The following is a 12,598-nucleotide window of genomic DNA, read 5'->3' on the forward strand; positions in this document are numbered from 1 at the left end:
CTTTATCTGTAGCACCTACAGCAATATTTAGCACTTTTTAGGGTCCTCAAATATTTTTTGAATGAATGAATAATGAGAGGATAAATGAATGAGTCATAGGAGTAGTTACTGGTGAAAACTTTTAAGAAGGTGTGTACCCTGAAGCATAATGATTTCTGTATAGTCAAATCACTGGTCATTGACATTAATTGTTCTTTTGTTTTCCACATCAGTTTTTCTCATTTTAAGATAAGTCCATGACTTACTATTTTTGTTCCATTTGTTCTAGAGTTCAAATTTTATATTTAATATTTCAACCATATCTGTTTGTTTAAAAAATACATTATGAGGAAACATTGTAAAAATCAAAAAAGTCACATCCATGACACACAATCATTAGTATTTAGAAAATATTTTGTACTTTAAGCATATTGTCACAGAAATTCTGAAGAACTCAATAAATGAGATGAAGAATATGGTAGAAAGCATTAGAAATAGTGCAGACTATATAGAAGAGAGAATTAGGGAGCTCAAAGGTAAAAATCTAGAAATTATTCACGTGGAAGAGGAAAGACAACTAAGATTTTTTAAAAATGAAGAAATTCTACCAGAAATATACAATTATATTTTTTTAAAAAAAGCAACATAAGATAATGGGTATCCCAGAAAGAGAAGAGAGGGTGAAGGAAGCAGAGAGCTTATTTATGATTTCCTTCATTAAGTAGTAGATAATAACAACAATAAACAAACACATAGAGACAGAGATTGGATTGGTGGTTACCAGAGGGGAAGGGAGGAGGAAGGAGGGCAAAAGGGATAATTCGGCACATGTGTGTGGTGGTGGGTTGTAATTGGTATTTGAGTGGTGAACATGATGTAATCTATGCAGAAATAGAAGTATAACGATGTACACCTGAAACTTATACAATGTTATAAACCAATGTTACTGCAATAAACAAAAATGCTAAAAATAAAAAAAAAACAAAACAAAAATAAAGAAATAACAGCTGAGAACTTCCCAAGTCTGGGGAAGGAACTGGATATACACGTACATGTAGCTAATAGAACACCTAATGATCTCAACACAAAAAGACCCTCTTTAGGACACATTAGATTAAAATTGTTAAAAGTCAATGACAAAGAAAGAACTTTAAAGGCAACCAGGGGGAGAAAATAAAAACAATAACTTACAAGGGAGCCCCCATTAAGCTATTAGCAGATTTCTCAGCAGAAACTCTACAGGCCAGGAGAGTGCAATGATATATTCAAAACACTGAAAGATAAAAACGGTCAGCCAAGGGTACTCTAGCCAGCAAAGTTATCTTTCAAATATGAAGGAGAAATAAAGGCTTTCCCACAGAAAAAAAGCTGAGGGAGTTCATTGCCACTAGATCAAGCTTACAAGAAATGTTGAAAAGAGTTCTCCTACCTAAAACAAAAAGGCAAAATTGTACAAAGCTTTAAGCAAGGTAATAAACAGACAGACAGAATCAGAAAACTGCAATTCTATATCAGAATAAGTTAGTAAACAATTATAACATACAAGTTAAAGGGAAAGGAAGCGTTAAAAATAACTATAACCACTTCAATTTGGTAATGAACTCACAATGCAAAAAGGGATAATTTGTAACAACAAAAGCATAGAAAGGGAAGAGGAAAAGGATGGAAGTTGCATAGGCAAATAAAGATAAGCTGCTATCAGCAGAAAAAGAACTATCTCATCTATGAGACCTTTTATACAAACCACATGGTAACCACAAAACAAATATTCAGAGTGGGGTCATGAAACATAAAAAAAAGAGGAAAATGAGAAGCACAGTACAAAAAACCACCAAACTGAAATGGCAGACAGAAACACAGGAAAAGAAACAATGGAAATATAGAGCAACCAGAAACAAAAGATAAAATGGCAGTATTAAGTCCTCTTATATCAATAATTATCCTAAATGTATATGGATTGAATTCACCAATCAAAAGACACCGAGTAACTGGATGGATAAAAAACAAGACCTAACAGTATGCTGCTTCCAGGAGACCGATCTCAGCTCTAAGGACAAACATAGGCTCAAAGTGATGGAATGGAAGATGATTCTCTGAGCAAATGGCAATCAAAAGAAAGTGGGTGTAAGGCGGGCGGGTGGTGTAGCAGTTAAGTTCGCGTGCTCCAGTTCGGCAGCCTGGGGTTCACAGGTTTGGGTCCCCGATGCAGACTGACACACCACTTGACAAGCCATGCTGTGGCGGCATCCCATATAAAGTAGAGGAAGATGGGCATGGATGTTAGCACAGGGCCAATCTTCCTCAGCAAAAGGAGGAGGATTGGCAGCGGATATTATCTCAAGGCTGATCTTCCTCACAAAAAAAAAAACAAAGACAAGAAAGTGGGTGTAGGGGTCGGCCCTGTTGCATAGTGGTTAAGTTCAGTGCATTCCACTTCAGGGGCCCAGGTTCATGGGTTCAGATTCGGAGCTCAGACCTGCACCACTCATCAGCCACACTGTGGCGGCAACCCACATATAGAGTAGAGGAAGATTGGCACAGATGTTAGCTCAGGGCTAATCTTCCTCAAGTAAAAAAGGAGGAAGATTGGCAACAGAGGTTAGCTCAGGGCTAATCTTCCTCAGGAAAAAAAACAAAGAAAGTATGTGTAGCCATAGTTATATCAGACAAAACAGACTTCAAGCCAAAAAAGATAATAAGAGACAAAGATGGACATAATATAATGATAAAGAGAACAATCCATCAAGAAGACATAACGTAATGCACCTAACATATAATATGCACCTAACATAGGAGCATCATAATACATAAAGCAATTATTAATAGACATAAAGGGAGAAATTGACATCAACACAATAATAGTAGGGGACTTTAATATCCCACTTACATCAATGGATAGATCATCCAGGCAGAAAGTCAACAAGGAAACATCAGCCTTAAATGAAACATCAGAGCAGATGGACTTAATAGATATATATAGAACATTCCATCCAAAAGCAGCAGAATACACATTCTTCTCAAGTGCCCATGGAACGTTCTCAAAGATAGACTATATGTTGGGAAGGAAAAAAATTCTCAATAAATTTGAGATTGAAATCAGATCGAGCACCTTTTCCAACCACAATGATGTGAAACTAGAAATCAACTACAAGAGGAAAGCTGGAAAAGTCACAAATATGTGGAGACTAAACATGCTACTGAACAGCTATTGGATCAATAAGGAAATCAAAGGAGAAATAGAAAATACCTGGAGACAAATGAAAATGAAAACACACCAGTAGATTCTTGTTGAATATTTTTGAAATGGTGCCAGTATCAATAAAGTTGTCATAAACACTATTATGCATAAACCTTTGTCTGTGTCCTATGATATTTCTTCATACAGCAGAGATTCTTGAAATTCAAAAAATTTAGTATTTAACTTCTCCTGACCAGGCCGAATATGTGCAAAGTCTTAAGAAAAGACACATTATAAATACTAAGATTGTTTGTGTTTTAACTATGCTGAAAACAGTTAAATGAAAATTTGTTAAATTTAGATAGTGTGAATTAATGTAAAATTTAAGGTACAAATTTTACGTAGCAGAAATTTCTTTATAAAGTTTATTTCAGCAAAAATGATGATATTTTTCTCCTATTGCTGGAAGTACATGATCAGAGTGCCCATGGCAATGCTTAGCTATCATTACCAATTAAACAAGAGTAGAATCCTGACTGGAGTGGGAGATTGGAGATTAATAACACTGTCCTAGCCCAGTCAGTTTAAGACCTACAGAAATAAACATGTCTTCATATAAATCCAAGTTTTCTTTTACCCAATTCAAGGAGGGAAACCACACACTAGAGCAACAACGAAGTGTTTGACCAAACAAAGGAAAAGATGGAGTTATTATAGGATTTAGGGATGGGTTGGTTTTAGGCAAAATATAAATAAATCAGTGTTTGGACAGGCTGAAAGCAAAGCAGGGGTGTGTATAAAGAGGTCAACGTTAGGTCTTAAATCTTGTTTTAGAACCCGTGTGACTGAGCTGAGGGTGGGTGGCTAAGCTGTCCCAGTTGCCATTTGACAAAGTTCCTTAACGAATTTTGATTTAAAAATCTATAATACCCTATGTAAGCACATGTAATTAATATTGGGTTGTCAGAGAAGTTCTTATTGAGAAAAGAACATTTGGGCTGAGACTTATCTATTAAATAGTAAGTCATAGAAATATGGGTAGAGAGCATTTTGGCCACTCCACTGGAAAAAGAACCTTCCAAGGGCCTATGGTTGTATTGAGATTGTGGAGTGAGAGGAACAGAAAGTCAGAGATGTGGCAGGGTATTTGTGGGAGAGGTAGGAGATAAAGTTGGTAAGATGAATAGGATTCTGATCAGGTAGGTCCTGATATGAAAAGGTTAAGAATTGAAATTGATTTACAGACCTTTTTTTTCCTGGTTGATGCTTGAAAAATTGTTAGAAAGGTGTACAAGGATATTGATGCCATGGAGGCAGAGTAAAGAGTTCAAAGAGAGAACGATCAGCCATTTTCAAATTCTATTTAGAGTTTGAACAAAATGAAAACAGAAAAATGACAATCAACAACTTGAACACATAAATTGCACCAGGCTTGCTCATGTAATAAAGGCTCCGTAATACAAAGTATAGGGCAATATGCCACTACACTCTCTTTAGGAGAAACAAAGAAACTGTTGGTTGTTAACAAATAATCATAGAAATGATTAGATTCATCCTGACAGGATTGGAGGAGTGAAAAAAGTTTGAAAATTTCTGATATTCTTATAAATCATGGGTTTTAATGTTTTCAGAGAAAAATATATAACTGTAAGATCCACACTATATATGATAATTAAGACATTAATTAATGATTCTGTCTTGTTGGTATAATAGAAATAATGTACTGCAAGAGAAATATACAATATTTGGTCAAAGTTTATGAGGGCCAGGAGTATAATTTTCACTTTAAAAGTGCTAAGGGAAGTTGGCCCCTATATTTTGTGTATATTCTCACTTTAGGTAAGACACCAAAGAATGTATCTCATTTTGCATTATGTAATTGCTAACACAGGTGGGGATTCTTAGAGTCCAAAATTAAGTGAATCTCAAAGTAAGATAAGTATGCTGAAAAAAATCAGTGACCATTTTTTTGCCCCCCAATGAAAGATAGAAATATTTTTGTTGCCCCAAATATATAAATATTAATTCTTTTCAAGCTAAATGTTACTGGTCTGTTATTTTCATATTTTCAAGACAGGTATTAGCAAGTTTCTTGAAACAAAAATCATATATTAAGACATCAGAGAGCTGAGGAAACAACAAAGACTAGATGATTTAAATTCAAGACAGGAAAACCATTCAAAAGTTAACAATCTCCTGGACGTTTTTCCCCGCTGGAATATTTGCTGATCTGGCCAGGGCTAAGGATTGGTGTTGGCCCAGGAGGAGGGCCACAGCTGGGGAAAGAGAAATCACCAGAGCTTTCAGTGGTCTTACAGGTCTGGAGTAACAAATTAAAAACTTGAGGGGCCTCATTCAAGACTTTTTTTTGTATGAGATATTTACTGAATTCTGGAGCTGCGCTGGATGCTAGGAAACAAGCTAAGAAAATCTAAAAAGCAGTATAAAATCTCTTGCATTCCTGTGATTTTGAGGACAGGTCTACCAGGGTGAGAGATACATGCCTAAAATGTATGGCTAATCTCTTCCTTATGTCATTTTCCAAATTTGTAGCTGCATCGGATAGAGTCTAAAAAGCTACATTAAAAGACTTCTGGGGCCGGCTCCGTGGCTTAGCGGTTAATTGCGCGCGCTCTGATGCTGGCGGCCCGGGTTCGGATCCCGGGCGCGCCCCGAGGCACCGCTTCTCCGTCCAACATGAGGCCGGGTCCCACGTACAGCAACTAGAAGGATGTGAACCTATGGCATACAACTGTCTACTGGGGCTTTGGGGGGAAAAACTGAAGAAATAAAATCTTTAAAAAAAAAAAAAAAAAAAAAAAAAAGACTTCTGAAGGGAAGAATTGAATCTTCCGCAGATTTTTTAGACTGGAGATTCAAAGGCCTTCCCGGTTCTCATTAAAAATTTCTGGAGAGTTCTTTCCTAGGAATAGGAGCATAACAGAGATACACAGTCTTACTAAAGCTGCACCTGTTCTTGACTCAGCTCAAGTTCTCATTGGATTGAAGGGATCAACTGCTCACCTTATCAGTTTAATAGAAGAAGGGAGAACCCTTCTAATAGAAGATAACATTTGCAGCTCTGCATTTTTATTACAACGCAAAGCATTAAATAAAAAATACTTCACATGAAAAGAGACAAGACCTATGACCAATGATCAAGAATAAAAACACAAAAGAGAAGACCAACAGATGACCCAGTTATTGTAATTATCAGGCAAGATTTATAGAATTTTGTTTAAAAATGAGCAAAACACAGTCAAGATACTTGAGTGTATGGTGAAATACTAGGGAATTAGGATCTTGAAAAATTCAAATGTTATTATAGAACTGAAATTATAATCACCTGAAAACAATCATTCAATGGATGGGTATAAACAGGATATTTAAAATGAAACAGAAGACAGGATTAGTGAAGTAGAAACAGATTAATAGATATAATAGAAACTGAAGTGAGAGAGAGAAGAAGAGAATGGTAAAAAATGAGCATCAGACACACGATAGACACATTCAAACATATATATAAGAATAATTGTAGTCCCAACCAGGGAGAGAGAAACAGTGCTAGAAATAATATTCAAGGAGATAATGAATGAAAAATTTCCAAAACTGATAAAGGTATAAATTCACATATTCAAGAAGGTCAGAAAAATCCCAAGAAGATGCATGCAAAGCAAATGACAATAGATATATGATAAATGTTCTGAAAAAAAATAGGAAGATAAAAAGATAATCTTAAAAGAATTCAGATATAAAATGTACATTAAATTCCAAAGAGCAACAGTAAAATTAAATTCTTAATACAAAAGACGGAAGCAAAAAGCACTAGATGGCAAATTTTAAAGTGCTGAAAAACCCTGCCAACCTGAAATTCTATACCCATGAAATTATCCTTTTAAAAATGATGACAAAAATAGAGGAAGATGGGCACAGATGTTAGCTCAGGTCCACTCATCCTCAAGCAAAAGGAAGAAGATCAGTAACAGGTGTTAGCTCAGGGCCAATCTTCCTCATCAAAAAAAAAAAGAAAGAAAATGAAGACAAATAAAAATATTTTCGGGCAAGCAAAACCTGAGATAATCCATCACTTGCATTTCTATACTGAAGGAAATATTTATGAATGGTATTTGACCACACATTAAAAAAAACCACCTTTCACTTATTCTTTGAGTCAGTCATATTCACTGTATAAATATTAGACAATTCAAACTAAAATTATTATAAAAATCATATCATAATTCAAATATATTCACTATTCATATGATTTTAGCATAAATTGATGGAATGTTTAGATAAATATTCTATTTAAAAATTGAATCATATTATATAACTGACTGATCTGGAACTTCCTTCTCTCACTTACAAATATATTGTGAGTATAGTTCCATCACCAAAGATATAAACCCATATTATTATTTCTCACTGCTCTTTTGTATTGCAAATTATAGATGTAGCATGATTAATTTAACCAAGCATGCTCTTTAGATAACATTTCTTATATATTAATGTATATTTTATTTAATGTTTGCATAGTATACTCATATGTGAGTTGTATTTGGTCTTATGCTGAATATTTACTTACAAACAACTGATAATATAAATAAAAATGTCATAAACATAAGGATTAAGAAACTTTTGTTACATTTTGCATTGTAATTAGAGAAGAAAAATATATTTACACATACACTCATCAATTTAAGCTAAAATTATATTAATGGTGAATATATCAATTATAAGGTATGAATGACCATTATAATAATTTATCTAAAAGGCAAACATTTGAAGATAGATATGACATAGGGATGAATGAGTGGAGAAATGTCCAATGAGAGAAATAAAACAAGTGCAGCCATTCAAAGCACAGAACACACTAGTAAAGAATAGTTCAGTAATTATCCGGGAAAGACCTCTTTTCCAGTTCATTGCATACTAATCTCCAGTCTAGGAGTAGAGAGGTGAAATAATCCAGTTCTGAATTCTGTGAGTGAGTCAACATAAGCCCAATTCCTGTGCTTTGACACTCTGCTAGTTGGAAGAGCTGTAGCCAGGTGGTCGTTCCCCTGGCTTCAGAGTTCCTGCAGCCCCTGAAGCACGCAAGTCTCACTGAAGTCCCAAGTGCCCGCCATCATGTCCTCCTCCCCACTCAGGGTGCCTGTGGTATGTATGAGCAACATGAACAGGAGCATGGAAGCCCACAGCATCCTCAGGAAAAAAGGCTTCGGAGTCCGGTCTTTCGGAACTGGATCTCGTGTGAGGCTCCTGGGATCAGCACCCAATCTTCCCAGGTTTTATGATTTCTCAACCACATACAAGCAGATGTACAACGACCTTCTCAGGAAAGACAGACAACGCTATACCAGGAATGGAATCTTACACATCCTGGGAAGAAATGAGCGAATCAAGCCCTGGGCAGAAAGATTTCAAGAGTGCAGTAATGCCTTTGATGTCATCTTTACTTGTGGGGAGAGCGTCTGTGACAGAGTGGTGGAAGACCTGTGTGCCAGAGAGCAGGAGACCTTCCAGCCCGTGCACGTGATCAACGTGGACATCCAAGACACCCTGGAGGACACCACCCTTGGAGCTCTGCTCATCTGTGAGCTCTGCCAGTGCCTCCAGCAGGCAGAGGACATGGAGGACAGTCTGGGTAAGCTGCTGCTGGCAGTGGAGGAGAAAAGAGGAAAGAGATTTCTTCACACGGTCTGCTTCTACTGAAGAGCTGGGCTGGTTTTTGCTTCTTGGTCAGTAAGAACTTGTGCGTGGAGTTTTTGACTAGTCTGTATTTTCTGGAGAAGTGTCTTTAAATCCTTTTCCATTAAATGGTGTTGGTATGATTTTTAGGTGTACCACCAGAGAAGAGATATGAACAAGAAAAGCAGTTTACGGGAAATGAGGACAAGAACTACTAATAGTCATGAAAAACCTCCAAATGTGGGGGACATTGTTCTAGGTACTTTACAGGGGGTAAGTAATTCAGTGCTCACATTGCTCTGCAAGGAAGTTACCACCAAGGACTCCATTTTGCAGATGAGCAAACCAAAGATTGTAGTGGAGTACTTGACAAGCGACTTGTTTTTGAATATTCAGCCAGAAAATAACATTATCTAGTCCATCATTTTAAGACAACTTCCTTTTGCTCATTTTGGTTGGTATATTAATTAGAAATATTTTTTTCCATAATGAGAAAGGATTATGTTGCATTTTGAAGTCATAAAAGTCTTTACTTTTAGATTATATCTCTTTTACTAATGCCAACTTCAGTAGAAACCCAAGGTAGATAATGGGCTGCGTAGTATTTCTAAAATCTAGGGATTATTTGTTCAATTAATACAGCAGAGGAAAGAATTATTGTCAGCCATTTTTGCAGATGGTCAACCACACTTGACAAACTATCAGACTGAAAGTTATTCAAAAACTTGACAACACTGTGCTGACAAGGTTTTGAGGGAAAAGGACTTTCATACATTTCTGGCAGCAATGAAAAATGGTGTAGCCTCTGTGAGAGAAATCTTTCAATATATAAAAAACTACAAACGCATTTACCCTTTGACCAAGGTAATCCTTCTTCTAGAAACTGACTATAAGATCTATCAATAGAATTATCTCACTGAAGAAGAGAGAGAAAAAGAATAAAATAAAATAAAAGACCCCCAGATACTGGTGCAACAACGTCAAAGGATCTAACATATATGTTGTTGGGGTTTCAAAGTGAAATGAGAGAATGGGACAGAAAAATGTTTTCTAAGATATACTTGCTGAATATATCCAAATGAGGTAAAAAACAGATTCAAAAATCTCAATGAACTTCAAAGAGGATAAAAACAAGCAAAGTATTGTCTAGGCTCATCCAAATCAAACTGAAAATTAAGATAGAGTGAAAAGTCTTGAATGCAGCCAAAGGAATCAGGCAAATGAAGCAGAAACATGTCTAAGGTAATCAAGATTCACACGTCTTCTATTAGCTGTTAAGCTTGTACATTTATATACCCTTAGATAACAGAGTTAAACATGATTCATGACTCTGGATTTTGAAATTCATATAAGCCCTGAGGATGAATGTAATTTCAATGTAATCCTTTTTGTGAAGAATAAAACTTTAAAAACCATGAGTTCATATCAATTATAAGCATTTATATTCCCTTTGCATTAAAATAGGCCTGTAGCAACGCTAGCTTAGGTGCTAGATGGTTTTTGATGATATCATCTGGAAAGAAGCAAGAGAGAAAAGGAGCAAGAGAAAGTGAGGGGGGTGGGAAATGGTCTTAGAGACCCAGCCAATTTGGGAAGAGGGCAAGTCTGCTGGAGAGAGCTCTGTCCCTGGAGCCCTGGTGTAAGTGCTTCCCTCAAGGGCTCTCATGACAGATGATAAATAGCCCAACTCTTGGCATGCAGCAAGCTGACTTTCATCACCAATTTCATGTCTGTTCTTGAAGACTCAGTTTAAGACTGGTGAGTGAATTAGACATCTGAGGACAGAGTGGATTCAGGATCAAGGTGAGGACTGGGCTAGTGTTATGTCCCAGAGGGGACAGGATTCTTGGAAGCTATTGATATATGTGGACAAAGAATGGTGAAGACTATAGGCACCAATCTGATTAGATATAGCAGAAGTGGAAAGGGGGGTCTGGGAAGGTGGTTGAGAGTACATGGGCTGGATGGAGGTTACTGAAGGGTGGTAAATAAAGGGAAGCAATCCAATAAATGGCAAGTTCCCTAATCACTAGACCAGAGATGAGAAAACAGAAAACATATTTACTTATATTACAGACCCCTCTTGAAAAACATGAAAGGAACCCGAAGAATGGCAAGGAACTCTGGTCACCTGCCCTGAGCCAGATGCTGGAGGGGGCTTTAGGGAAGCAGCCAGAGCATCTCAGCAGATGAGAAAACTAGGAGCCAATTTTCCCCCAGAAACAAAAATCAAGGACACCAAGAGGGTGACTGGAGTGGAAGAAACAATATCAATGAGTGTAAGATACATCTTAGCCACTGAGCTAGGTGCTTTAAGATGCCCCTTCATTTAATATCCTCAGAAACCACAAGAAGAAGGTATATTATAGTCTGGCTCCATTTCTTCATTCTGATGAAAATGGGATGGGGCATGGCTGTCTTCTCAGAAGGTGCCCTCTAAGCCCATTACACCTGGAATATTTTGCTAAACTCGTCTGCTTACATGTCCGCCATTCTCTCAAACCACAAGCCCAGTTAGGACTCAGACGCATGGCACGATGCCTTAAAAATAGTCACTGCTCAAAATATGCTTGTGAATGATTAAGCTAATGAAAAAAGAAAAGTATGCTCAGAAATAAATGATGAAATGACACATTAATTTCTATCAGTAGAAGAATCTTCCAAATATCAAGTACTGCAACATCCCCCACTTCAGCAATAATGTCTTTTATTTTCCAATTCCAGTCATTTCTAGCTTAGCTCCCTAAGTGTGAGCACGACGAGTGTCTCCCCTCAGGCACACAAGCCCCATCTGTGTTATCTCTGAAAGATCTGTTGACCCTCTTCACAGGTGAGCAAACTGTGTATGCTGAAGTCAGAGAGATTTAAGACTCATTTTTATCAACTACTGGTTGTGAAATTTGGCAAGTGATTCATATTCTCTGAGTCTCACTTTCCTTAGGTGTGAAGTGGAGATAATACCCACTTCCTAGAGTGGATGTCTACTCCCTATGTGAAGAAAATACAAAATGTTACATGCAACGTGCATGTTACAATCCCTGGCATAAAACATTGCTTAATAAATATTAGTTTAATTCACTGTGACTGTATTACATTCAGATCCATTCTATTCCTGGAACATGACTGGCCTTTTAGCATCCAGCCTCTTCACTCAATTACTGCTCCAATAAACCTCCACAGGTAATCATTCTAAAGTAGAGTAATTATTAAAACTACTGGCTTCAAGACATCTGCTGGCTGTCCCCTGTGTAAAGGATGCAGTCTAAGTGTGAAATTGTGGGCAAGGCCCTTCATAATCAGTAAAATCTGCTTGTACAACCCCCCATGCACTCCCTATGCACCTGTGATCCTACCCTGGAAATGTTTCATGAATACATTGTGCATTGATCTGTATATTCACCTTTCCTTATGCTGCTTCGCTTCTCTTTTCATTCTATGATAAACTAGTCAATTTCAAGGTCAAGTTCAAGTATCATCTTGTTACAGCGGTCCCAGACATGCATAATGATTTCCTCTGTGTATTCACAGTCCTCTGTTTGAAAGTGAAATACATACAACAATATCTTTTACTTTGATTAGTTGGAGATAAGTGTAATTGGCTGTCACTCATTGAGATGCAGACCGTATCCTTTCATCTTTGCATTTTTCCTATTATTCGCATTTTCAAAGAAGATGGAGGGTATGAGATATGCCAAAAGCTCCTGGTGGCTTTACAAATAATATTAATGTAATTCCTCTTGAGAATATATTAAA

General features: G+C 36.9%; 1 pseudogene; it reads left to right on the forward strand.

The window, feature by feature from the left end:
- The first annotated feature begins 8,284 nt into the window (after positions 1–8,284).
- LOC101406218 (RNA polymerase II subunit A C-terminal domain phosphatase SSU72 like protein 3 pseudogene) lies at positions 8,285–8,869 on the forward strand (annotated as a pseudogene).
- The last annotated feature ends 3,729 nt before the right edge of the window (positions 8,870–12,598 follow it).

The sequence above is a fragment of the Ceratotherium simum genome, chromosome 7, assembly GCF_057802395.1.
Source record: "Ceratotherium simum simum isolate JZ-2026a chromosome 7, ASM5780239v1, whole genome shotgun sequence".
Lineage (NCBI taxonomy): Eukaryota > Metazoa > Chordata > Mammalia > Perissodactyla > Rhinocerotidae > Ceratotherium > Ceratotherium simum.